General features: G+C 39.0%; 1 protein-coding gene across 1 annotated transcript in view; it reads left to right on the top strand.

Moving 5' to 3' along the window:
- LOC142347985 (uncharacterized) overlaps window positions 1-25,361 on the top strand; it is a 113,509-nt gene that overhangs the window by 56,604 nt on the left and 31,544 nt on the right. The window lies entirely within an intron of this gene.

The raw sequence follows: 25,361 nt of genomic DNA, 5'->3' as shown, positions 1-25,361 counted from the left end.
CAGTTTGCCTCGCTCAAACCAGCATATATGATCTATATATATGTAAATTATTTAAATCCTGTATTTTCTATCCGTCATTATTTGTCGCGAATTTGACGCATTCAGTCTTGCAATGTTTTTGGTAATTGCGAGAAATCGCAAAAAAAGGAGCAATTGAAAGATTTCGTAACTTTTATGTCGTTTCTCATTCACTAAACTATGATATGACCAACACAAAATATTGTCCCAAATTCTGCAAAGATTTGGCTGAGAAAATATTTGATAAATGAAATATAATTTGCAGCTTTAAAACTTAAGCATATTAAAACTCGTTTAAAATGTTTTACATTTTATAGCATCCTCTTACTGGCTGAGAAAATGCAAAGTTTAACCAATTTCCTCTTTAAAATTCTTTGGTTTGGTTTTGGGATTTGCTTCATGTTAGAATATCGATCTAGAGTCTTGAACTTAGTGAGAATTAGAAAAAAAAATTAACCAGATTACAAAGACAATAGCAAATTGATTTTAATCACAGGATTTATATGAATGAATCGTCAAGAAATGGTGCTTAGAATCAATATTCGGTTCAAATTGGTGAATCTAGATAAATAACATTAGAGCGGGATTATTTGATGTAAAATCTTCCCGGCATGTATTGAATGATTATGATACCACCGGAAATGTGAACGAATTCTTAGAAAAGTGGAAATGCATACCATCTGTGGCACCCCTGCGAATGATTTTTGGTAAATTTACAGAAGCAAACCATATTGGGTAACCCTTGCGACCCACACTGTAAATCATGGTGCTAAGATTAGTTTTGTATCTTTGCTTTCGCGCACTGATAATGGGTATATATGCAGCCAGTTTTTGAGCCTTTTTTCATCCCTAAAATCAAATCACCATCTTGATCTAATAATCAGATCTCTCCTGTAAATTTCTAACTTCTACTGCAAAATACCATTGTTGTTATTCTCTCATTTTGAGAAATTATTTTTTCCACTCAGTTAAAAACGCTTTTTATTCCGCTTGCGAATACCCATAACCCAACACTTTACTGCGGTTTTTAATTCTTAAACGATTGCGGGAAATCAAAGCCAATAATCGTTAACAAATGCAAACTAATTAGCATCCTCAAGACATAATTGATATTGATTTTCTAAATTTAAATTTCTGTAGCATGTGTTCTGCTATAAAGTGTACTCGCTATCCTCGGCAAAATTTACAAAATTTTACCCAGCTAATTTCTAAGTCATAAAACTAATCTCTAAACAAAATCAAAATGTTGTTGACAGTCATAAATTTTTCTGCTTAGTACTTTTTCTTTTCACAACTGTTTTGCCTGCTCAAACTATGACGATGGATCAACAGACAGTGAAGCTGCTGACCTACACAGGAAAAGCAGAGGACGTTCCAATCTGGAGCATAAGATTTGTGGCAATGATGCACACGAAGGACTCTACAAATCACTACTTGGGACAGAGGAGCAACCCAAAGAGCCTACACCATCAGCCAATGGGGCAAGCAATGATGAAAAGAAGAACCACAAGGTGCTGAATGATGCATATGAAAAGGAAGTTGCAGACATCAAAGAGAAACGGAACAATATGTTGTGTCATCTGGCACTGACTCTAGATGCAACAACCCTCATGCTGATGAGACATGACTGCGTGGGATATGACGGCATCGCAGATGGAGCAAAGGCTTGGAACCTTCTGCAAGAGATATTTCAGAGTGTGGAGACGCCGGAAATGGTGACTTTGGTGGCACAGCTTGCTCGACTGCAGCTCGAGGATGCTGAGGATTTGGATAGCTTCTTTATCAGAGGACAGGAATTGCTCACAAGGCTACAAGAAGCAGGGAAGCAGTCTCAGAGACCCTCTTCAACGCCTTGGTCCTCAATGGTCTGTCAATGAGGTATGAAAGTTTTGTTAAACAGAAAAGCTTAAACCCGGCAACGAACTTCACAGAGTTTAGGAAAAGGCTGCAGAACTTCCATGAGAGCAAAGCATAGAGGAACAAGGGACAAAGTGGTTCAGTGGCACTGGCAGCGAAACGTGACTTCAAAAAGGGACCCCAGAAAGTAAACTGCTTTGTGTGTGGGATCTCTGGACACTTTGCCAAGGACTGCCGGAGGAAGGAGACAGCACAATGCAGCATGTGTGTGGTGAGAAAAGTCACCTAGACAAGGCATGCAAGAGACAAAGAGATGGAGGCAAAAAGGAGTCAGTGGCAATGGGTCCAATATTGGCTTCACTAGACGAGGAATACTGGGCAACTCTTACCCAGTGGAAGACAGCAGGCATGCTAGTGGACAGTGGTTGTACAGATCACATAGTGATGATCATCAACGCTTTCCTGGTCTTTGTGCCCATTCAATCAGCGGTGAGAAGTTCCAATGGAGAGGCATCCAGAGTGATGGGCAGAGGCTGTGTGAGGATCAATATACTCTCAAACAAGTGGGAATTCCAATGCGAACTCAAAAATTTTTTGTGTGTGCCTGACTATTCTTCAAACCTCTTATTAGTCTCAAGGTGCACGGAGTGAGGACATAGCTTCGTTTCCGAGAAAAAAAATAGCTGCATGAAACTCCAGAAGGGAAAACGGTTAAAACTAACACAAGAAAATAATTTGTTTTACTTACCCTGCAGCGTTCTAGAATTCAACATGAGTTCCAACAGCATAAAACTTGACAGTGCAAGGAAGTGGCACTGACTATTGGGTCATTTAAATCAAGCGGATGTGGCCACGAATGCACCAGAGACAGTGGGGGACACGATGATGTATGTAATGTGTGCGCATTGGCAAAGATCACAAAGACTCCAGTACCAAGACTGACAGAGACCCAAGAAGAAGAGAAGTTGGAGAGGGTTTCAGAGACGTGATGGGACCTTTCAGAGTAAAGTTACTGTAAGGGTTCCGGTTCTGCATTGTGTTTGCAGACCATCACACGAAATTTGTGTTTGTGCACTTGCTTATTGCAAAAAGTGAAGCGCTCGGCAGCCTGAAGAAGTTTGTTCTCAATGTGGGGACGCCCAAGAAGCTGAGACAAGACAATGCAAATGAGTTTCTCTCAGAGCAGACCCTACCAGAGACGCCACAACAGAACGGGTTAGCTGAGAGGTGCAACAGGACACTGATGGAGACGGCAAGATGCTTGCTCATAGACTCGGGTCTTCCCAGCATGACGTGGGGAGCAGCAATTCTCCACGCAACAAGGATCAAGAAGTTGGTTGTGAGACGAGGAGAAAAAAAATGCCCAGCAGAGCTGATGCGGGGTATAAAATCTAAGCTTTCAGTTAGTAAATTACCTATTTCTGGTTGCACAGTCTTCATGAGGAAGCGGGTCAGAAATGTCAACAAACTTGAACCCAAAGCACTGGAAGGAAAGTTTGTGGGATACACTGACGGAGAAAACGGATACATGGTGTACGTATCCAACACGCAAGGTGGTGGCAGTTCCAGATGTGATTATCAAGGAGTCCGAAGTGGGCTCAATTCCTGTCAACACAGAGACGCCCGACCTACTAGATGAGGGGTCAAATCAACTGGGGATCGGGCACCCAGATCATGGTCATCGAGACAATGGCAACAAAGAGGAACAGGGCAAATCTACTGCAATAAAGGAGGAGTGGCATGACGCAGAGAGCGTGAACACCCAAGAAACGACACTGAGACGAGATGTCTCAGATGTTGAGGAAGCAGCACTAAACGAAGAATCTACTGCAACAACAGGGAGTCTCAGAGACTCGGAATTGCTGGAAGACAGTGAAATAGAAGAATTCTCACAGTCAGAGACAGTTGGCTTCCTTAAAGAGGCACTGGAGCAAGCGGACAGAGCAGAGCGCAGACGAGGGACAGGAGCCATTAACGTTCCGCAATTCTTTGGAGAAATCTTGACGTGACTGATGGTGGCCATGTGGAACCCAAAACAGTCTACGAAGCCATGCAAAGCGACGATTGGGACCAGTGGCAGAAGGCAATGAAGGACAAGGTCTTGGCACTCCAAGAAAACGAGACTAGACCACCCACAGACAGGGAAGCCATACCGGGCAAATGGGTCTACAAAGTGAAATTGGGACCCAGTGGTCAAGTCGACAAATTTAAAGCACGCTATGTGGTAAAAGGCTTTAAACAGTGAAAGGACTGGACTACTTTGAGACTTTTGCGCTTACCTGTAAGCCAGAGACATTCAGGACTGTACCTCAGCTATCAGCGAAGCAGGGCAATGTGATGCACCAGTTTGATGTCAAGACGGTTTTCCTGCACTCACCAAAAGAGGAAGAAGAGCATCTGGAACAACCACAGGAGTATGTAAAACAACGATTAGATTGAGAGAAGTGAGTAAGTCGACTAAATAAATCAATTAATGGTTTGAAACGGGCAGCTAACAACTGGTATAAGGAACTGCCAAATTTCCTACTGAGACAGGGGTTCACCAGAAGCAGGAATGACCATTGCTTTTTTGCGTGAGCAGAGATGGAGGGTCACACCTTAATCTTGGTCTGGGTTGACGACATCATAGTAGCATCAAGAAGCATGACAGTAATTTCCGATGTCAAAAAGGCACTCGAGGCAACATTTCACATGGAGGACAGAGGGAGATTACACTGGTTTCTGGGTCTAAAAATTAGACGAGAAGAGAGCAAAGTCACAGTTGACCAAGAAAGCTACATAGAAACAATACTTAAGCGAATGGATCAATGCAATCCCTCAAGAACTCCAGCTGATTTGAATTTAAAATTTCAGACAGCAAAGAACGGAGACGAAGATGTTAGATCACTTCTGTATCTGGCCAAACAGAATGACATCATGTTCACAGTCAATATTTTGTCAGGAGAACTGAATGCACCTACCAATCAACACTGGATGTGCGGAGAACGAATTCTGCGATATCTTCAAGGTTCAAAATGTTTAAAACTTACTTACACAAAAGAAGCTAGTTATGATTTAGTTGGGGGCGGTTACGAAGACTGGTTTGGGGACGTGAACGACAGAAAATCAACAACGCTACTATTTCAAGCTCAACGGATGTGGCGCAGCACTCAGCTGTGGTGTCGAGAAGCAGGCCACAGTCGCTTTTTCTTCATCAGAAGCAGAATATCAGGACATGGCAGCCGCATTTTAAGAAGCATTGTATCAGAAACAACTTCTGGAGGATTTTGGCATCCAACAGAAACATCCATTGGAGCGGACAACAATTGGGGAGGACAACAAGAGTTGCAACAAATTGTGCCAAAAAATGCACAAGAGAAACAAACACATTGAGACAAAATTTCACTTCATTCTGGACAAGACGGAAGATGAAACTAATTCAACTCATTACGTTCCTCCTGACAAATGGCAGCCAACATATTCACGAAATCCTTACCCGTATCAAAGATGGAAACATTCGGAACTGTTTTGATGGGAACAGACTATACGCAATCAGCTCAAGTCTTAGTGGGGTGTTAGAATACCGATCAAACTATAGTCTTCAACTTAGTGAGAATTAGAAAGAAAGTTTCACTTACCAGATTACAAATACGAGAGCAAATTGATTTTAATCACATAGTTTATATAAATGAATCGTCAAGAACTGTTGCTTAGAATCAATATTCGGTTCAAATTGGTGAATCTAGATAAATAACATTAGAGTGAGATTATTTGATCTTCCCGCTATGTATTGAAAGATTATGATAGCACCGGAAGCACCGGAAATGTGAACAAATTCTTAGAAAAGTATAAATGCATACCATCTATGGTACCCCCTGCGACTGATTTTTGCGAAATTTGCAGAAGCAAACCATATTAGGTAACCCTTGCGAACCCCACTGTAAATCATGGTGCTAAGATTAGTTTTGTATCTTTACTTTCGCGCACTGATAATGGGTATACCTACAGCTAGTTTTGAGCCTTTTTTTCATCCTCAAAATGAAATCACCATCTTGATCTAATAATCAGATCTCTCCTGTATATTTCTAAATTCTACTGCAAAATACCATTCTTGTTATTCTCTCCTTTTGAGAAAATATTTTTCTACTTAGTTAAAAACGCTTTTTATTCCGCTTGCGAATACCCATAACCCAACACTTCACTTCGGTTCTTAACTCTTAAACAATTGCGGGAAATCAAAGCCAATAATCTTGAATAATTGCAAACTAATTAGCATCCTCAAGACATAATTGAGATTGATTTATTAAATTTAAATTTCTGTAGCATATGATCTGCTATAAAGTGTACTCGCTATCCTCGGCAAAACTTAATTGATTAACAACTTACGTTTTGTTTTCTGTATTGATTCTCTGATTGTCTCAGAGACTATAAACGGCAAAATTTCAAGGTTTCTGTAAAAACATTTTGGGAAACAAATTATATCAAAACTGTTCTATACAAAATTTGGCATATATTTGTAATTAATCAACTGTTGTTTCTTTTTCTTGAAACTATTTTTCAATCATATATTCCTATTGGCTTGAACAATGGGCATCTATAGTAAAAAAAAATTGCTGGGTTTTAGTGCACTATTAATTCAAAGTTTTCGCTGCTGAAAAAACGCAGTCTCGATGAAACGAACACTCTTTTTGTCATTTAAAAACTGAAGTAATTGAGGCTGAATAAAAAATTGTGGAATTCCTATGTATCAATTCAACCGCAAAATTTTCCGCTTAGATGAAAAAAGAGGAAAATTTATTACATACAAAAATTTTCTAAACTAATTTGTCAACTACTTTATCCTTCATTGTTATTTATCTTTTTAGATATTATCTAAAAATGGATTAAATGACTGCTTCATTTAGTTTTCTTCGAATAGAAAATCTTGCTGAAAGAATAATGCCGGGCGCGATTTGTCAAATAGACTGCCGAAAAACAACAAAAACTTCAGTTCTGGACACGCAATAGAAATATTAAAAAATTTGAGAATCAGAAACTTACCTGTCTTAGAATTTTGTGACTTATTAAGTCAGAACAGATCTTAAAAGAATGGGACCACAAAGACGGAAAAACTTGCAATCAATAGTTGAAATTACAAATTATCAAGATTTCAGAGAACAATTTTCGCAATTATAAAATTAGAACTAGAGAAAGTCGATGATAGGCTTTTTGTGCCGTAGATCAGAAGGACAATATTTTTGTTGTATAATTAACATCTTTTTTTAGGAAATGCTGCCTTAAAAAGCGGTGTGTGTGGTTCAAACTTGCTCAATTTCACAATTTTTTTCTTCCAAAAAGGTATAACGATGCAAACATGTTAAAAGTTGAACTCTTATAGTGGCCATCTGTTATATAATTACAAATGGACCATTGCTCTTTAATGCTCTCGAATTACAAACAGATTAGACAAATTAATATATTAGTGTGAACTTTTGGAAGGTAAGCAAGACTGTTCTGGTGCATACTTTCTTCATACAATTGCCTTTGGTTAAAAACTAAAAAAAAGTAAATTATCATCGAAGACAAGGAGGTTTGGTAATTTGCGATCGCACATAAGGTTCCGCCCCCTTTCATCCACAATTTTGGCATAATTGTCATACAAATGAGGAACAGATAGAAAATCCCAAAAATTCAAGTATTTTTCAAATATAGTGTATGAACGAAAAGAGCCTCCAAAGTAAATAACTCACAGGAGTAAAAAATGAGGCACTAGATTGATGAGATATGCCAATATTAAGAAAGCAAGAGTTAAAACGAACAGCAAAATCAAACAACAACAACAACAACAACAAACATTAATTACATCAAAAACTTAATGTCCATTTTAAGAAACAAAACTTAAAAACAAAGTCAACATAGCGTCAGATAAAATTGAAACTAAACAAAATAACTTGTAATTCACCAAAAGAGATATGAGAACAGTCCATAATAACGCTTGGTAACAAGTAGACGAAAAAGAACAAAAACAGTAAAGTTGAAAACTTCGCTTATTTTTTAAATTACAATTAATTTCAAAGTAATGAAAACCATTAGAAATCAACTAAAATATCTAAAAAGTTTACGATTACCAATAATTCTATAGAATGAGACTAGGACTTGTCCTTATTCTATTTTTCTTGTGGTTGCAAAGAGCAACAAGAAACAAACAACAATTCAATTAAAACTTGCCAGAAAACGCTGTCAAAGCCATATTTTGGACCTCAAAATATGTTCGATTGCGCCCTTTTCGAACACAGAAAATGCAGTATGTGAATTCTGATTAACGAGACTAGGTAACAAGTAGAAAATAGGCTAAATTAAGTAAAATAGCGAAGTTAGCAAGAGTTTATAATTTGAACAACAATTGTTTTCAAAGTCATGAAAGCCATCATCTATCTACCAATGTCGGAATATTGGCTCATCTATTCTTCCAAGAAAAGCCAATGACGTCTGTCATTAGACAAGATATTTTATACGAGTAAATTGACAAAATAAAAACGACAGTTAAAGACTGTAAAATAAGACTCAAAAAATAGAAAAAATTCAATTAATTTTTTCAAGAAAGTAATGTCGAAGCCTATAAAACCGTAATCTATTCAGGATTTTAATATGTTCAATTGTGCTCTATGCGTTCAATTCTGAACGCCAATAATGTGATATATGAACTGTCAATAATGTGATAACGTGATGTGAAAACTATAAAAAGTGAAAAATGGGCATTTATCTAAAAATAAAAAAAATGTGAAATCTAGTAGTATCAAAGCCAGAAAACCATAACGCAAGGCGAATAAAATTAATAGAGATTAAACTTTAAATTAGTAGAAAGAAGAAGCATTCTTTCATTGCTGACACTAAGCTAAAAGTTGACCAAATGAAGAAAAAAAGAGGCAATGTTCAACAAGCCATTATTTATTCATAAATCAAATTTTTTTTTAAAGTCAAAACGAACATAAGTTTTCGAGTAAAAAATTAAATATATTTTAACTTGGAGCAGCTTTTAAAGACAATTGCACCCATCAATACTGAGCTTTGATTTGAAAACTTTTGTTCTCTTATTAATGTAAAACAGTTCAATTTTTTTTAAAAAAAAGACCGAATGATTGCAATTCGAATTCTTTTTGAATTGTAACGATCGGAGATTGCTCCAAAGGTAGCCTTCCTAATGCTGTTTGTCCATTAGGAACAATTAATTTTTCGAATGTTATAGATTTAGATAATTTGTTAGTTAAAAGGTCAAATATAAATGCTGCGTTTATGATAATCAAATAGTAAAATTAGCGAAAAACGACAACTTTTTTTTACGGAGCACTCTCAACGGAAGTTGAAGTAGGAATAGCCCACTTTGAGTCTACAAAGATTTTATTAGTAGTGTTTTGGGGTTTACTTCCGGCAAATTTAATGAATGTGGACTAAAGAAGCTTATTTCTTGCTGTTTTTAATGAGAAAGGCTGAATTTTGAAATGTTTAGCCAGAATTTTTGACAAAAAACATTAAATAGTCGAAAATAATTTTATTAGAAATAAAATAAACGGCACTACTTTTCACAATTTTAACAAATTTTAGCAAAACTGGCGAAATTTTAGGCAAAAATACCGGAAGATGTGAATAAAAACAACGGAATTCACTCTTATTTTCTCAGAACTTTAAACATCAATAACTTCTAGTAAAAAAACCAAAACAAAAGAAATCTTTTCGTTTCCATATTTGATGCTGGACGAGCTTTCTAGTGATACTATCCTCAGCTCTCTAGGATGAATATATCGGTCGGCGAAAATTGTCTGAACAAAAAACCCATTTGAGTATATAGTTTCTCCCCCCTCAAGAGGGGTCGGAACAATTAACTTTTGCGAGATTTATTTGCTCCAGCACGTGAAAAAAAACATGCTGATCTCGTTGAAGCATTCAATTGGGGCAAAAAACTGTTGGTTGTAGCACTGATGGGACATAAAAAATCCAACTTTTTACAAAAGCAAATAAAATTTTGTTGTAGTTTTAGATTTCTTAGAAACTTCTCAAAACATTTAGATATCAAAATTGTCAATTAAAAATTAACTGAATGTCAGATAAAATACCAAATAAGAGAATTCCAGACGACAAATTGAAACCTTTCATCTGATAGTTGTTGAATTTTTATTTTACGACTTCTTGGTTCAACAGAACGCCAAATACTAAATATTTTCTATAATTCTCAGCGATTTTTGGTAACTGTGACCATGCTGATACACTTGCGATGTTTTCTCATTCGTCGCCAAAAAACAGATTTCGTTTTGGACCTCGCTATTTAAACTATTGGCTGGTCTTCTCAAAACTTGCGGACAATTTGAGGGAAAAGCTAACAACCCGGACCTTGCTCACAGTGAGTTTCAGCGCTGTAGCATTGACTTTCAATGGTAACCAGTACTGTACCAGACAAATAGCAGTATAAATACTTTTGCCAGTCTGCCCAGAGTCGATTAAGCAACATCCCAGTCTGCCCTTCTTCTTCACAGTCTCTTTTACATTCTTGGTCAACACTGCACATAATGTTTCACATTTCTCTCATCATCAGACTGTACATACAAAGAACATAGCAAGTTTTGAAAATTTCGAATAGCTGATATCATGCTTAAACTTATTAATATGGCGATACCCTCAAAAGCTATTCTAGCTCAAACTATACCATATATTGGTGCATTTACATCTTTGCAGTGGAGTCGGAGGCGGAGGTCGGAGGCGGAGGTCGGAGGCGGAGGTCGGAGGCGGAGGTCGGAGGCGGAGGTCGGAGGCGGAGGTCGGAGGCGGAGGTCGGAGGCGAAGGTCGGAGGCGGAGGTCGGAGGCGGAGGTCGGAGGCGGAGGTCGGAGGTCGGAGGCGGATGTCGGAGGCGGAGGCGGAGGCGGAGGTCGATGTACGAGTCCGAAAGTTGTGGTGTAGTTGTGCTTGTGGCGGCGGTCGGAGGCGGAGGTCGGAGGCGGAGGCGGAGGTCGGAGGTCAGAGGCGGAGGTCGGAGGTCGGAGGCGGAGGCGGAGGTCGATGTGCGAGTCAGAAAGTTGTGGTGTAGTAGTGCTTGTGGCGGCGGTCGGAGGCGGAGGTCGGAGGCGGAGGCGGAGGCGGAGGCGGATGTCGATGTGCGAGTATCAAAATAACTTGTGGTGTAGTAGTAGAAGTAGCAGGCAAGCATCGGGCTTCGCCCGTGGGGTGTCAATCCCAATGTTTATCAGTCTGTTTCCGTTAACCTTTTTCTAGTGTCTGAATAGTAGACTCAATGGTCTTCATATGTTGTGTATTTCAGATCTGATTGTTGCTTTGTGTTTCTTCTCTTGTGTACCTTTCTTTTGTTTACCTTTCTCTTGTTTGCCTTTCTATTGTTTACCTTTCTGTTGTTTACCATGGCCACCGATGATGTTGTGTTTGAGTTTCAACTGGAGCAATCGATAATTATAACGGAGGATACATTATATCTGGGAATAATTGATCTTGAAACTGACTTGTGCCATGGTAAATTATTAATGAGAACAGTGAAGCCAGACGCAAAGGTTAATAGAAAGAGGGGATTGAGTAGTACAAGAGGTTCAGTGGCGAAGAAGAAAGTGTTCGTTTGCGATTACTGCGATTACAAGTCAAACGCCAAGTACATGACAGACCGCCACGTGGCGAAGGTGCACGAGAAAAGTGTGGAGCCAGAAAAGTGTTCAATTTTTCAATTTACTAGCCTGTATGCGTTTAACATCAAACGCCATATGTTGCGATGCCACCCAAACACAGAAACACAAGCTTCAGATTCATCCAGTAACTTGAGAAGATCAAAAAGGAGCAGAGTGATTGAGTTGTCCGAGTCTTCGTCGTGTTTGTCAATTTAGTCTTGTTTATAGTTGTCTGTTGCTTGTTTTAGTATTTATTGTTTCTGTTACTTCATTGTTCACTTTAGCTCTTCGTTACAATGAGTTATTTTACTGTTACTTCGTTCACCCTAACTGTGTTACTATGAGTTATTTACTGTTACTTCTGTGCGTTACTATGAGTTATTATGTTAGTAACTGTGCGTTACTATGAGTTATTTTACTGTTACTTCGTTCACCCTAACTGTGTTACTTGTTTATATGTCATTTTTTCCCAATAGCAATCTGGGGTATCCGTTTAGGCTATTTTATGAGATGGTACCCGTTGTTATTCGAAACAAAATTTATAATGGAAATGAACTACATCACTGTTAATTTAGGAACAGATTAATTTCTGAATTCTACCATAATTGAAACTTCACTTTTTTGATCAATGGTTATGCGAAAGTCTCGAAAGTATTTCACAGTTTATAATTTCTGACAGTTTCTCACAGTTTATATTCTCACAGTTTATATTCTCACAGTTTATTTTCTCACTCAATTGGATCAAAACCAAATCAAACTTTTGTCTGAACGGTGCATTTTTGGTTTAATTTGATTGTGAAGGAAAAGTTGTTCTCACTGTGGGACCAAATGTTAAACGAAGATGAACAAGATCTGAGTGAAATTACAAGATGGGGCAAAGAAGAGTTATGATGTTGATTTATGATGTTGAGTTATGATGTTGAGTTGACCAAAATGTCGTGCTATGACGTATGTGTGTATTGTTAGCTGTGTATACTTAGAATGAGAAAGTGCACCGATACCGTATCGTGTTCTGAATTAAAATTGCACTTATCGTTGCTCTTAATTTATTTGAAATGCGGCCCTCTGAATTGCGGCTCCTTGAATTGCGGCTCCTTGAATTGCGGCTCCTTGAATTGCGGCTCCTTGAATTGCGGCTCCTTGAATTGCGGCTCCGTGAATTGCGGCTCCTTGAATTGCGGCTCCTCCGACCTCCGTCTCCGACCTCTAAACTCTTCTCCCGACATCAATGTCAGGCAGGATGGCTGGTGTGAATAAAGTTTATGTAGGTTCAGTAACGTGAACAAAATGTTGCAGAGATTAATAAGAAGTCTCGATAGACGTGTAAGGTGGGGGGGGGAGGGGTCGATGGACGCGTAAGGGGGGGGGGTCGATGGACGTGTAAGGGGGTCCATGGACGTGTAAGGGGGGGGGGGTCGATGGACATGTAAGGGGGGGTCCATGGACGTGTAAGGGGGGTCGATGGACATGTAAGGGGGGGGTTGATGGACATGTAACGGGGTGGGGGGTCGATGGACGTGTAAGGGGGGGGGGGGTCCATGGACGTGTCAGGGGGGGGTCGATGGACATGTAAGGGGGTGGGGGGTCGATGGACGTGTAAGGGGGGGGGCGGTCGATGGACGTCTATGGGAGGCGATGTGTGAGGGGTGAAATGAGATTGAATTAGCTGTGGGATAACTGAATATCAAGAGGAAGTTTGAGAAAACAATATTCCCAAATTTATGTTGTTCAAATGGATAAATGTTTTAATAACTTTTCAGATCTTGTACTTGCTTGCATCAGAGCACTTGAATCAGAGCACTATGTCTCAACCCCCAAGAAAAGTTGTTGTTGTGCAGGAGCCGTATAAATACAATGATGAAAACGAAGGTTACCAAGATGCTCGATCTGTTGCTGTTGCAACTGTAACATCGGATGTTAGTAATTGAAACGTACCACGTGCTATCTGTAGGTTATCATAAATTATTGATAAAATATTGGCTGCGTGCCTAAAGAAATAGAGCTTTACAAAGATAGCGTAGCATTTAATATAGCGGCTGGCGCTAGTGAAAACGTCAGACGTACCAAAATTTAAATATAGAAATTTTACTGCTGGCCAACCACAATTGAAAAAATAGGCATATTGTTTTCTGATTGGCTGATTGCTCAACAAATTCTCCATGTTTTAGAATAGGATATGCGTGTTAACGTAAAAACGCTCAGAAAATGCGATAAGCCGCAATATAAAAATTACCTTTTTGGGGGAAACTGGTCTCACGTTCGGTTGTGATAGGTTCGTATCAAGTCCCACGGGCCACTGAGGCATGGCCAGATGCGGTAATTGAACGCATAAAGGTACAGTGTTTTAAATTCCACGACCAATCACATTCGTTGAAATTTCTATTTTTTGGTATGACTATCTGTCTGTTTTTTTGGTACTTATTATTGTTTCTTCATTGGTTCATGCTGTTTTGATTGAACTGCGTCCATGACGTTTTTCACTCTAAGTCCAACGAGTTTTTTTCGTTCTTATGCGTGATCCTTGTTTTGCGCATACGTGACTTACCTATCTCAAAAAAGACTTCTTCATTCTGGACTGTTGATTTTCTGGAAATTGATTGTTTGAGTGAACACCACAAGGCTCTGATAACCGAGCGGTTTTTTCCTCTGTAGAAACTACTGAATTTGACTCATCTGCGGTTCAAATCATCCTTCATCGGATGTGTTTGCACACGTAAAGAAAAAGTAATCTAAGCTACAGGCCCTGAAATAGACGTTTGAAATCTCCCGGAATAAAGTTTCAAGCAGAATTCAAAATTTTTATAGGTCCATGAAATTCAGCGGCCAACTCGCAGCAATCGTGGACTGGGTTATTCAAATTTCGAGACTCAACAACAATTGATTGAGGTCGCAAAAACTCAGCTGAAAAATTTGTTTTGGCTGGTTTATTTCGAGGACCAGACTTGTAGCGTTGTTCCTGCACGCGGTAACTGCGTCTGCCTTGAATTCCCAGAACGATTGCATGTTCAAGTAAGACATTTCGTATTTTCGTTTAGATCATTTTCTCAAAATTAAAAGTTTTGCCCGTCATTGGAAATAGTTTCTTTACAGCCTGAAAGTTTTGTCAATATTCGATGGCACAAAAAAAATCCAGTTACGAAGTCTTATATCTGGACAGTAAGAGTTCTACAGCTGGGACACGAGGACTTTTGTGAAAAGTGGCTAAACAAAGCGTGTGCTCAAATTGAAGATGCCGAAGGCAACAAGACTTTCGTGCCAATAGTTCCATGCTATGATCCTGATTTGACTGTTTATGAGGATATTGATCAGGTTCTAATATCCGGTAACGTGAGTTCCCAACGAGCCAAGCGAAAGTTGCAAATGCCGTCTGACTCGCAGGAATTACGAAATACAGGGTTAGTGCTGAACCAAAATGACGCTGAGGTCGAAGGTGCCGGACACGAGCCAATCGATGTCCTCAATCCTGAGGATGTTTCAAAAACTTTCAGTGATATCAGGGAGGCGAGCTTTGGTCAAGATGAACCAAATTGTAGTGCCATTAACACAAGCCAGGTAAATGAGCTTTGAAATTTTACTTAGGGATTTAATGTTATTAGGACTAAGAGGAGAGCAAAGGTCCTCTCATATTTAGAATTCCCAAACAGTAGCTGAGAATAAACACAATGATGCGTCTAAGAAACAGCTCTCATCAACATCGGGTTGTAGCAAAAAAACGAAACGTGGCAAAGCAATAAATCCCGGTGACATGGACACGTCGGCAACCCGATATGTAGATCGCGAAGCAGCTGATGCGATCAAAATGGCTGCAGACAAAATAATGGAGGCGGCAACACTAATAGTTAACTGTATGACAGAACTCCGACCTGAGCTGAAATCACTGTCCAACAGAAACTATCGTGAGATACAGATGTCCACGAATGCAGTGAAGCAATTAGTAAGTTCAATTACCAGTCCAATTAGCAAATTCTTTCCTATACAATTAGCTTTTAATAAGGCTCCATTTTTTATACTTTATCGTTTAATTGCTCTTGATTGCGTGATCTAAAACTCTCTCTCAATCGCAATTTCAAGCAGCTGAACCCAATTGGTGGCAATTTAATACTAAAAGTTAAATGAAAACTGCGCCGAAACTGGTGTCGTTTCTAACATTAAATCTTATTAATGGTTTATGTTTACCTCTAATGTAGTTATTTGAAGCCCACTATTGAACTTCTTAGTCTCATTTAGACTCCCCTCCCTTCGCCCAGACTGAAGCAGGCTGCAAATGATTAGAGCTCCCTTAAGTCGTTCTAGAGCAATTCTTCCGACGTTTAGTTGGTTATGTTCGTTTCTTTTTTCGAGTTAAAGATCTAAAAGTTTTGCTTTACCTCTTTGATCAAGTATTGTTTTAGACAACTGAGGTTTCCAAGTTGGGAGTTTTACTTCCTACTCCAAAAAGTTATCCCGAAAATGGTGAACCGCTACTGATGATAACGAAGGGTCCAGGTAAGGGCTCTGACTTGGCAACTGTTGGAGGGTCAACCCCCCAACTTATTGGTCGCAATGCCTGCAAAGTATTATGGACGAAAGAGGAACTCATGACACACATGCTGTCTCCTAAATTAAAGAAGAAAGAGGGAATGATGGCTCGGACAGATTTCTCACCCACCAGGAAAGAGCTACTGAAAGGTGCGCTTTATAGATTTATCTGCATGGATCTTAGAAGTTGATAGTTGCTGTACAGTTTTGACTTGCGAGATATTTAGGTTCCCCAGATTAAAGCAATTCCTTCTTGATTGTGCACTTTTTTTATTTTAGACCTCTTCAAGCTGAAGTTTGAGGAAAAGTGGTTCCCAATGTACGAATTGGCGAAATCAAGCTTGAACAATAGAGGCAACGAGATTCGCTCTAGTGAACGTAAAAGTAATGAGAACATGCCAAACGGAAATGGTGGCTTAGTTGCAGAAGAGATGAACGAGGCAGCATAAACAATATCTGAGAAATTTCTGAAAAACTGAGAAAAATTCCATTTTCATGTTAAAGTATCTGCGTTTTGATTTTCTAAAAAGCAACGCTTTGTTTCAAAACCACAAGAGACCTTGGAAGTCTTCGTGTATTAGCCAGATTCAAATGCCTACAGATTAAATGTTTGTTTGTTTTCTTTTGTGTATTGTATTAGCATTCCAAACTTGTTTTACTGTTTGCGCTGTTGTCTCCAGTTAATTGGACTTGTTTTCCTTTAATTGCCGTGCATTTTCGCTTAGCAAGTATTTTGACACAAACTAGCTTTGAAGACCAAATTTTAATGTTTTTAAGAAAAAGTATGTTACCACGAAAAGTAGACTGGTCAATTTTGGCACAGTGCGATTCCTTCGCGGTGAAAAAACTTGTGGAAACTCTGGAGCGACCTGCAATGCAACCTATTCAAACATTGAGGGAAAGCAGTTTTGAACGAAAACTGAGCAGTGATTGTCGATTTAGAGAAACATTTGAGGCAATTTGTCTGGCATACACAAAACTTGAGCCATCTTTTATAATCAGGTACGATAATTATGGTGGCTACAGGCTATTGTATGAAGGAACCGAAATTGTTTGGCCACCAGCAATCTTTAAGCGAAATCCATTAGGCTTTGTCACTCCAGTTCCCGATGGCGTTGTTACGGATCTTTCGCTCATGTCATCGGAAAGAACTGGCCAGCAGTTGCTTCTCCTTGGTCCTATACGGTTCGTAAACTCTGATTGTAACCCAAATTGTGAGTATGACTTTAGCAGTGACTGTGGCATCGTTCAACTTAGGGTTAAGCGAAAAATAAAACCCGGAGACGAAATTTTCGTGAAGTACGGACCAGAATTTTTTGAGTATAACTCTTGTCTCTGCAAGACTTGTGAGCTCAAGAGAAATGATGACAGAAAGCTTGAGGCGGACCGTATTTTACAAGAAGTATTGCAATTATTTCTGTCAGACATCATAAATGAAGCTATTTGTGAACTTAAAGTGGAAGTTTCAGTCATATCAACACCAAGTAGGAAAACAAGAAAGCGAAAACTAAGAGCCAGAGATATAGTAGAAAGAGTCAATGAGCTGACAAGTAGTCCACTTAGTTTTTGTGAGTCGAGCCCATCTTCACCGTCCCACGACATCGGTAACGTATCGTTGGTTGCAGACCTCAGCCCATTTGAAGGGGATTGCGATAGCGTAGTGGCTGGTTCTGTTTGCGTTACTTCATCAGATGAAGAAAGTGTCGCTAGTAACTCAAGTCAATTGTCTGACCTTTTAAAATCTGAGCAAATTTTTCAACTTCCTGCTTTTAACTCTTTGTCAACTATTTCTGATTTATGTTCAGTACGGATGACTGCGAATGACAGTTTCTCTCAGTTTTCTGTTGATTCAGATGAGCTTGTCGACAACTTTTCCGATATGTTGTTCGTAGGAAGTGATTTATCTGTTAGAAATGCATCTTTGCTGACCGATTTATTCTGCTCTCATTTCAAACTTTCGGACGAGTGTTCAACTGTTTTACATACCTTGATAAAAGTATTTCTTCCCAGTCCTAACAATTTTCCTTCGGGCTTTTCCTATGTTCGTAACGCCAAGAAAATGTTCCAGCAAGAGGTACGTGTTTTACGGAAGTCGCCAAGACAGTCATTTTGTGTGATGAGTTTTGTTGTCCAACTGCGTGATACAGTTCAAAGGAACCTTGATAAAATTTTGAGTTACGCAGAATTTCGCAAGCAAAACCCCTATAGCGATTTGAACTGTTCTTTGTCACCCCCAGTTGAGATGACACCCCAGGGTAATTTGTTTTTCAATTTGCTTCTTTTCTCAGATGGTGTAAATATTAAAAAGTCGACAATGCGAAAAGAACTTTGGCCCATCTGGATCCAAATTTCCGACTTGCCGCCTCGTCAGAGAATGTCAAGAAGTAATATTATTTTAGCAGCTCTTTTTGTTGGTAATGTAACCCCTAACTGGAATGAATTGATTCCGCATATAAGGAGTGAATTGCTATCAAGTATTGAACTAAAACATAATAAAAAGTCGTTCCGAGCTTTCTTCAAAGTTAAACTACTTGTTTCCGATTTGGGTGCAAAATGTCACATGTTGAATATGTTCAAGTTCAACGGTTTCTACGGCTGTCATTTTTGCACCGCAGAAGGAAAAACAATCGGAAAAACCCACTCCTATTACCCCTATGGGCAACCAGGACAGATCCGAGAGCGTGATGTTAACGATTGTTTTGTGGAATTTGCTCAATCGCTACCTGTTACTAAATTAGTCAACGTTGCCGGTGTTAAGGGGAAAAGTGCCTTCGCTGATTTGATTGAAGGTTTACCGATAACGGCACCCATTGACTACATGCACTGCGTTCTTTTGGGTGTGTTTCCCGAGGTCCTGAAACTATGCTATAAAGCTCTGCCACAAGACGAGAAAATTAAAGTTAATATTGTCATTTCTCAATTATCTTGTCCGCGGGAGTTGATCGCCTACTCGCGAAAAATCCGCTCTCTTGATGAAATGGCCCAATTTAAGGCCAACGAAAACTTTAATTGGCTCTTTTATATAAGCCCGCTCGTTTTTCGGCGTCGAATTCCAGAAAAACTTTATAATCATCTGTTGAATTTGTTTTTTGGTGTGCGTCTTTTGTTGGAGTCAAGCTGTGATTCTTTTACCTATGATGCACAACTGTTTCTTGATACATTTTGTGAAGAAATAATCACTGTTCATGGGGGAAACGAACGCATCGAGACTATAAATGTTCACTGCCTACGTCACTTCGTTAACCAAGTGAGACGATTTGGCCCACTTTACTGTTATTCCGCCATGAGCTTTGAAGCCGCAAATAGAGTTTTTGGCGAAGTTTTTTCAGGAGCACACTCAGAATGTGAAATTATTTGTCGACGAGTTTTGATGAGACAAAAACTAACAAACATTGAGACGCAGGATCCGCATCTGAAGTATCTCATTTCAAAAATAAATTCAGACTTCGACAACAACAATGATGCTTGTATGTCAGATGAGTTTGTGGAGACGAATGCAGTAAAAATCGGAAGAATGTTTTATCCAGAAGCCGAGTTTTTTAACCGTCATCTGATCAATGGTGTCTACTTCGACTCTCCTTGTTATAAACGGTCAAAAATTGGAAATTGTTTTGTTTCATTTGTAAGAGACAACGTGGAATTCTACGGACAAATTCTGTACTTCATCAAAATAAGCGGTCCACCCTACTTTGGTGAAGTTCAAGCGAACGTTAATCTTTTTGAAATTGTGGAAGAGATTGGGCCAGTGAAAGGTTTTTTCTTCCGCGTACGTTCAACTGATCACGAGAAGATTGTTGCCCTGCCACTTTTAAAGAAAATTTTCTTGTTTACAGACTTCTCCAAAAACAAAGATCTTTCACAAACGGAAAAATTTATTGTGAAACTTTGCTCATCTTTTGAACGTTCGTAAAACTTCCTGCGTAAAAATTCAATTAATAACCTCTACTTTTGCCAATTTTGCCTCACAACGCATCAAGTTGCTGAGTTTGTTCTGCGTAAAAATTCAATTAATAACCTCTACTTTTGCCATTTTTGCCTCACAACGCATCAAGTTGCTGAACTTGTTCTGCGTTAGCATTTCAACCAATAGCCTCTCTTTTTGCCAATTTTGCCTCACAGCGCATCAAGTTGCTGAACTTGTTCTGCGTAAAAATTCAATTAATAACCTCTACTTTTGCCAATTTTGCCTCACAACGCATCAAGTTGCTGAACTTGTTCTGCGTAAGCATTTCAACCAATAGCCTCTCTTTTTGCCAATTTTGCCTCACAACGCATCAAGTTGCTGAACTTGTTCTGCATAAGCATTTCAACCAATAGCCTCTCTTTTTGCCAATTTTGCCTCACAACGCATCAAGTTGCTGAACTTGTTCTGCGTAAGCATTTCAACCAATAGCCTCTCTTTTTGCCAATTTTGCCTCACAACGCATCAATATGCTGAACTTGTTCTGCGTAAAAATTCAATTAATAACCTCTACTTTTGCCAATTTTGCCTCACAACGCATCAAGTTGCTGAGTTTGTTCTGCGTAAAAATTCAATTAATAACCTCTACTTTTGCCATTTTTGCCTCACAACGCATCAAGTTGCTGAACTTGTTCTGCGTTAGCATTTCAACCAATAGCCTCTCTTTTTGCCAATTTTGCCTCACAACGCATCAAGTTGCTGAACTTGTTCTGCGTAAAAATTCAATTAATAACTTCTACTTTTGCCAATTTTGCCTCACAACGCATCAAGTTGCTGAACTTGTTCTGCGTAAAAATTCAATTAATAACCTCTACTTTTGCCAAATTTGCCTCACAACGCATCAAGTCGCTGAACTTGTTCTGCGTAAAAATTTAATTAATAACCTCTACTTTTGCCAATTTTGCCTCACAACGCATCAAGTTGCTGAACTTGTTCTGCGTAAAAATTCAATTAATAACCTCTACTTTTGCCAATTTTGCCTCACAACGCATCAAGTTGCTGAATTTGTTCTGCGTAAAAATTCAATTAATAACCTCTACTTTTGCCATTTTTGCCTCACAACGCATCAAGTTGCTGAACTTGTTCTGCGTAAGCATTTTAACCAATAGCCTCTCTTTTTGCCAATTTTGCCTCACAACGCATCAAGTTGCTGAACTTGTTCTGCGTAAAAATTCAATTAATAACCTCTACTTTTGCCAAATTTGCCTCACAACGCATCAAGTTGCTGAACTTGTTCTGCGTAAAAATTCATTTAATAACCTGTACTTTTGCCAATTTTGCCTCACAACGCATCAAGTTGCTGAACTTGTTCTGCGTAAGCATTTCAACCAATAGCCTCTTTTTGCCAAATTCGCCTCACAACGCATCAAGTTGCTGAATTTGTTCTGCGTAAAAATTCAATTAATAACCTCTACTTTTGCCAATTTTGCCTCACAACGCATCAAGTTGCTGAACTTGTTCTGCGTAAGCATTTCAACCAATAGCCTCTCTTTTTGCCAATTTTGCCTCACAACGCATCAAGTTGCTGAACTTGTTCTGCGTAAAAATTCAATTAATAACCTCTACTTTTGCCAATTTTGCCTCACAACGCATCAAGTTGCTGAACTTGTTCTGCGTAAAAATTCAATTAATAACCTGTACTTTTGCCAACTTTGCCTCACAACGCATCAAGTTGCTGAACTTGTTCTGCGTAAGCATTTCAACCAATAGCCTCTTTTTGCCAATTTCGCCTCACAACGCATCAATTTGCTGAACTTGTTCTGCGTAAAAATTCAATTAATAACCTCTACTTTTGCCAATTTTGCCTCACAACGCATCAAGCTGCTGAACTTGTTCTGCGTAAAAATTCAATTAATAACCTCTACTTTTGCCAATTTTGCCTCACAACGCATCAAGTTGCTGAATTTGTTCTGCGTAAAAATTCAATTAATAACCTCTACTTTTGCCATTTTTGCCTCACAACGCATCAAGTTGCTGAACTTGTTCTGCGTAAGCATTTCAACCAATAGCTTCTCTTTTTGCCAATTTTGCCTCACAACGCATCAAGTTGCTGAACTTGTTCTGCGTAAAAATTCAATTAATAACCTGTACTTTTGCCAATTTTGCCTCACAACGCATCAAGTTGCTGAACTTGTTCTGCGTAAGCATTTCAACCAATAGCCTCTTTTTGCCAATTTCGCCTCACAACGCATCAAGTTGCTGAACTTGTTCTGCGTAAAAATTCAATTAATAACCTCTACTTTTGCCAATTTTGCCTCACAACGCATCAAGTTGCTGAACTTGTTCTGCGTAAAAATTCAATTAATAACCTCTACTTTTGCCAATTTTGCCTCACAACGCATCAAGTTGCTGAACTTGTTCTGCGTAAAAATTCAATTAATAACCTCTACTTTTGCCAATATTGCCTCACAACGCATCAAGTTGCTGAACTTGTTCTGCGTAAGCATTTCAACCAAAAGCCTCTCTTTTTGCCAATTTTGCCTCACAATGCATCAAGTTCCTGAACTTATTCTGCGTAAAAATTCAATTAATAGCCTCTACTTTTGCCAATTTTGCCTCACAACGCATCAAATTGCTGAACTTGTTCTGCGTAAGAATTTCAATTAATAGCCTCTACTTTTGCCAATTTTGTCTTACAACGCATCAAGTTGCTGAACTTGTTCTGCGTAAGAATTTCAATTAATAGCCTCTATTTTTGCCAATTTTGTCTTACATTGCATCAAGTTGCTGAACTTGTTCTGCGTAAGCATTTCAACCAATAGCCTCTCTTTTTGCCTATTTTGCCTCACAACGCATCAAGTTGCTGAACTTGTTCTGCGTAAAAATTCAATTAATAACCTCTACTTTTGCCAATTTTGCCTCACAACACATCAAGTTGCTGAACTTGTTCTGCGTAAAAATTCAATTAATAACCTGTACTTTTGCCAACTTTGCCTCACAACGCATCAAGTTGCTGAACTTGTTCTGCGTAAGCATTTCAACCAATAGCCTCTTTTTGCCAATTTCGCCTCACAACGCATCAAGTTGCTGAACTTGTTCTGCGTAAAAATTCAATTAATAACCTCTACTTTTGCCAATTTTGCCTCACAACGCATCAAGTTGCTGAACTTGTTCTGCGTAAAAATTCAATTAATAACCTCTACTTTTGCCAATTTTGCCTCACAACGCATCAAGTTGCTGAATTTGTTCTGCGTAAAAATTCAATTAATAACCTCTACTTTTGCCATTTTTGCCTCACAACGCATCAAGTTGCTGAACTTGTTCTGCGTAAGCATTTCAACCAATAGCGTCTCTTTTTGCCAATTTTGCCTCACAACGCATCAAGTTGCTGAACTTGTTCTGCGTAAAAATTCAATTAATAACCTCTACTTTTGCCAATTTTGCCTCACAACGCATCAAGTTGCTGAACTTGTTCTGCGTAAAAATTCAATTAATAACCTCTACTTTTGCCATTTTTGCCTCACAACGCATCAAGTTGCTGAACTTGTTCTGCGTAAGCATTTCAACCAATAGCCTCTCTTTTTGCCAATTTTGCCTCACAACGCATCAAGTTGCTGAACTTGTTCTGCATAAGCATTTCAACCAATAGCCTCTCTTTTTGCCAATTTTGCCTCACAACGCATCAAGTTGCTGAACTTGTTCTGCGTAAAAATTCATTAACCTCTACTTTTGCCAATTTTGCCTCACAACGCATCAAGTTGCTGAACTTGTTCTGCGTAAAAATTCAATTAATAACCTCTACTTTTGCCAATTTTGTCTCACAACGCATCAAGTTGCTGAACTTATTCTGCGTAAGCATTTCAGCCAATAGCCTCTCTTGTTGCCAATTTTGCCTCACAACGCATCAAGTTGCTGAACTTGTTCTGCGTAAAAATTCAATAACCTCTACTTTTGCCAATTTTGCCTCACAACGCATCAAGTTGCTGAACTTGTTCTGCGTAAAAATTCAATTTATAACCTCTACTTTTGCCAATTTTGCCTCACAACGCATCAAGTTGCTGAACTTATTCTGCGTAAGCATTTCAGCCAATAGCCTCTCTTTTTGCCAATTTTGCCTCACAACGCATCAAGTTGCTGAACTTGTTCTGCGTAAAAATTCAATTAATAACCTCTACTTTTGCCAATTTTGCCTCACAACGCATCAAGTTGCTGAACTTGTTCTGCGTAAGCATTTCAACCAATAGCCTCTCTTTTTGCCAATTTTGCCTCACAACGCATCAAGTTGCTGAACTTGTTCTGCGTAAAAATTCAATAACCTCTGATTTTGCCAATTTTGCAGATGCGGTTCCTGGTTATCGGTGACTCAAACCTGAGAGACGCACAGTGGTTCCTAGAACAGGACAAGCTTCTGAATTTTTATCGGTAATTTCATTGTCGGAAAATTTCTTTCAATTTTCAGTTTTTTTAGTGATTAAATTTTTTTAGCCCTTCATACGATGCAAAAGGAGGTCGTCGTTGTGAAGACCTGATGGGTCTTGTAGAAAAGGCCAAGTGTTTTACCCATGTGTTCGTGATCGTCGGTGATAACGACGCAAAAACTATGCCAATTCAATTTATTTGTGCAAAGTTTAAGGAATTTCGCGATTCTGTTGCGCCAACTGTTGTGAAATTCGCAGGAAACATGAGACGAAAAGATCTGCCTCGGGAGCTTGTTTCCAAGAGCAATATGTTTCTCCGGAATAATCTTGGTTATCAATTGAAAAGTACTAAGGTTATCCGCTAAAGGGACTAAGGTTAGCCACTAAAGGGACTTTAGTGGCTTTTCTAAGTTTCATTTTGATAAGTTTGGCAAAGGGTACCGACATATGGCTTGTATGATTTATTCGGTCCTCCAGGAGTTCTCTCAATGCTAATATTCTAATATTGGTTGTTGTTTGTAAATCAATTCTAATATTGGTCGTTTGTGAATCAATTCTAATATTGGTCGTTTTTGAATCAATTCTAATATTGGTCGTTTGAAGAGAGAAGAGAAGCGAATTCACTTCTTTGCTCTGCTGGGTTTTGTTTGTCCCCAAATCGCCTTTAACTAAACCATTTATGTTCTATCATTCATCTATTATTCATTCAATGTCATTCTATGATCCGTTTGGACTTTGGTTTCTGCCTTCCTTTTTTTATTTCAGATATATGGTTGCCAACGTATATTATTTTCTATTCCTCGAAACAACGTACAATTCGATCATGAAGTGCATCTCGGAAGTTATTCTCTGGATGTCGACACGAGTCTATCAATCTCTGCGACCTTCCGTTCACGTTGATGGACCTACATGAACATTATTCACACCAGCCATCCTGCTGGACATTGATGTCGGGAGAAGACTTTAGAGGTCGGAGACGGAGGTCGGAGGAGCCGCAATTCAAGGAGCCGCAATTCAAGGAGCCTCAATT

The sequence above is a fragment of the Convolutriloba macropyga genome, chromosome 10, assembly GCF_964194025.1.
Source record: "Convolutriloba macropyga chromosome 10, txConMacr16.3, whole genome shotgun sequence".
In the NCBI taxonomy this organism is placed as follows: domain Eukaryota; kingdom Metazoa; phylum Xenacoelomorpha; order Acoela; family Convolutidae; genus Convolutriloba; species Convolutriloba macropyga.
This window is presented reverse-complemented; position numbering and strand designations above follow the sequence as displayed.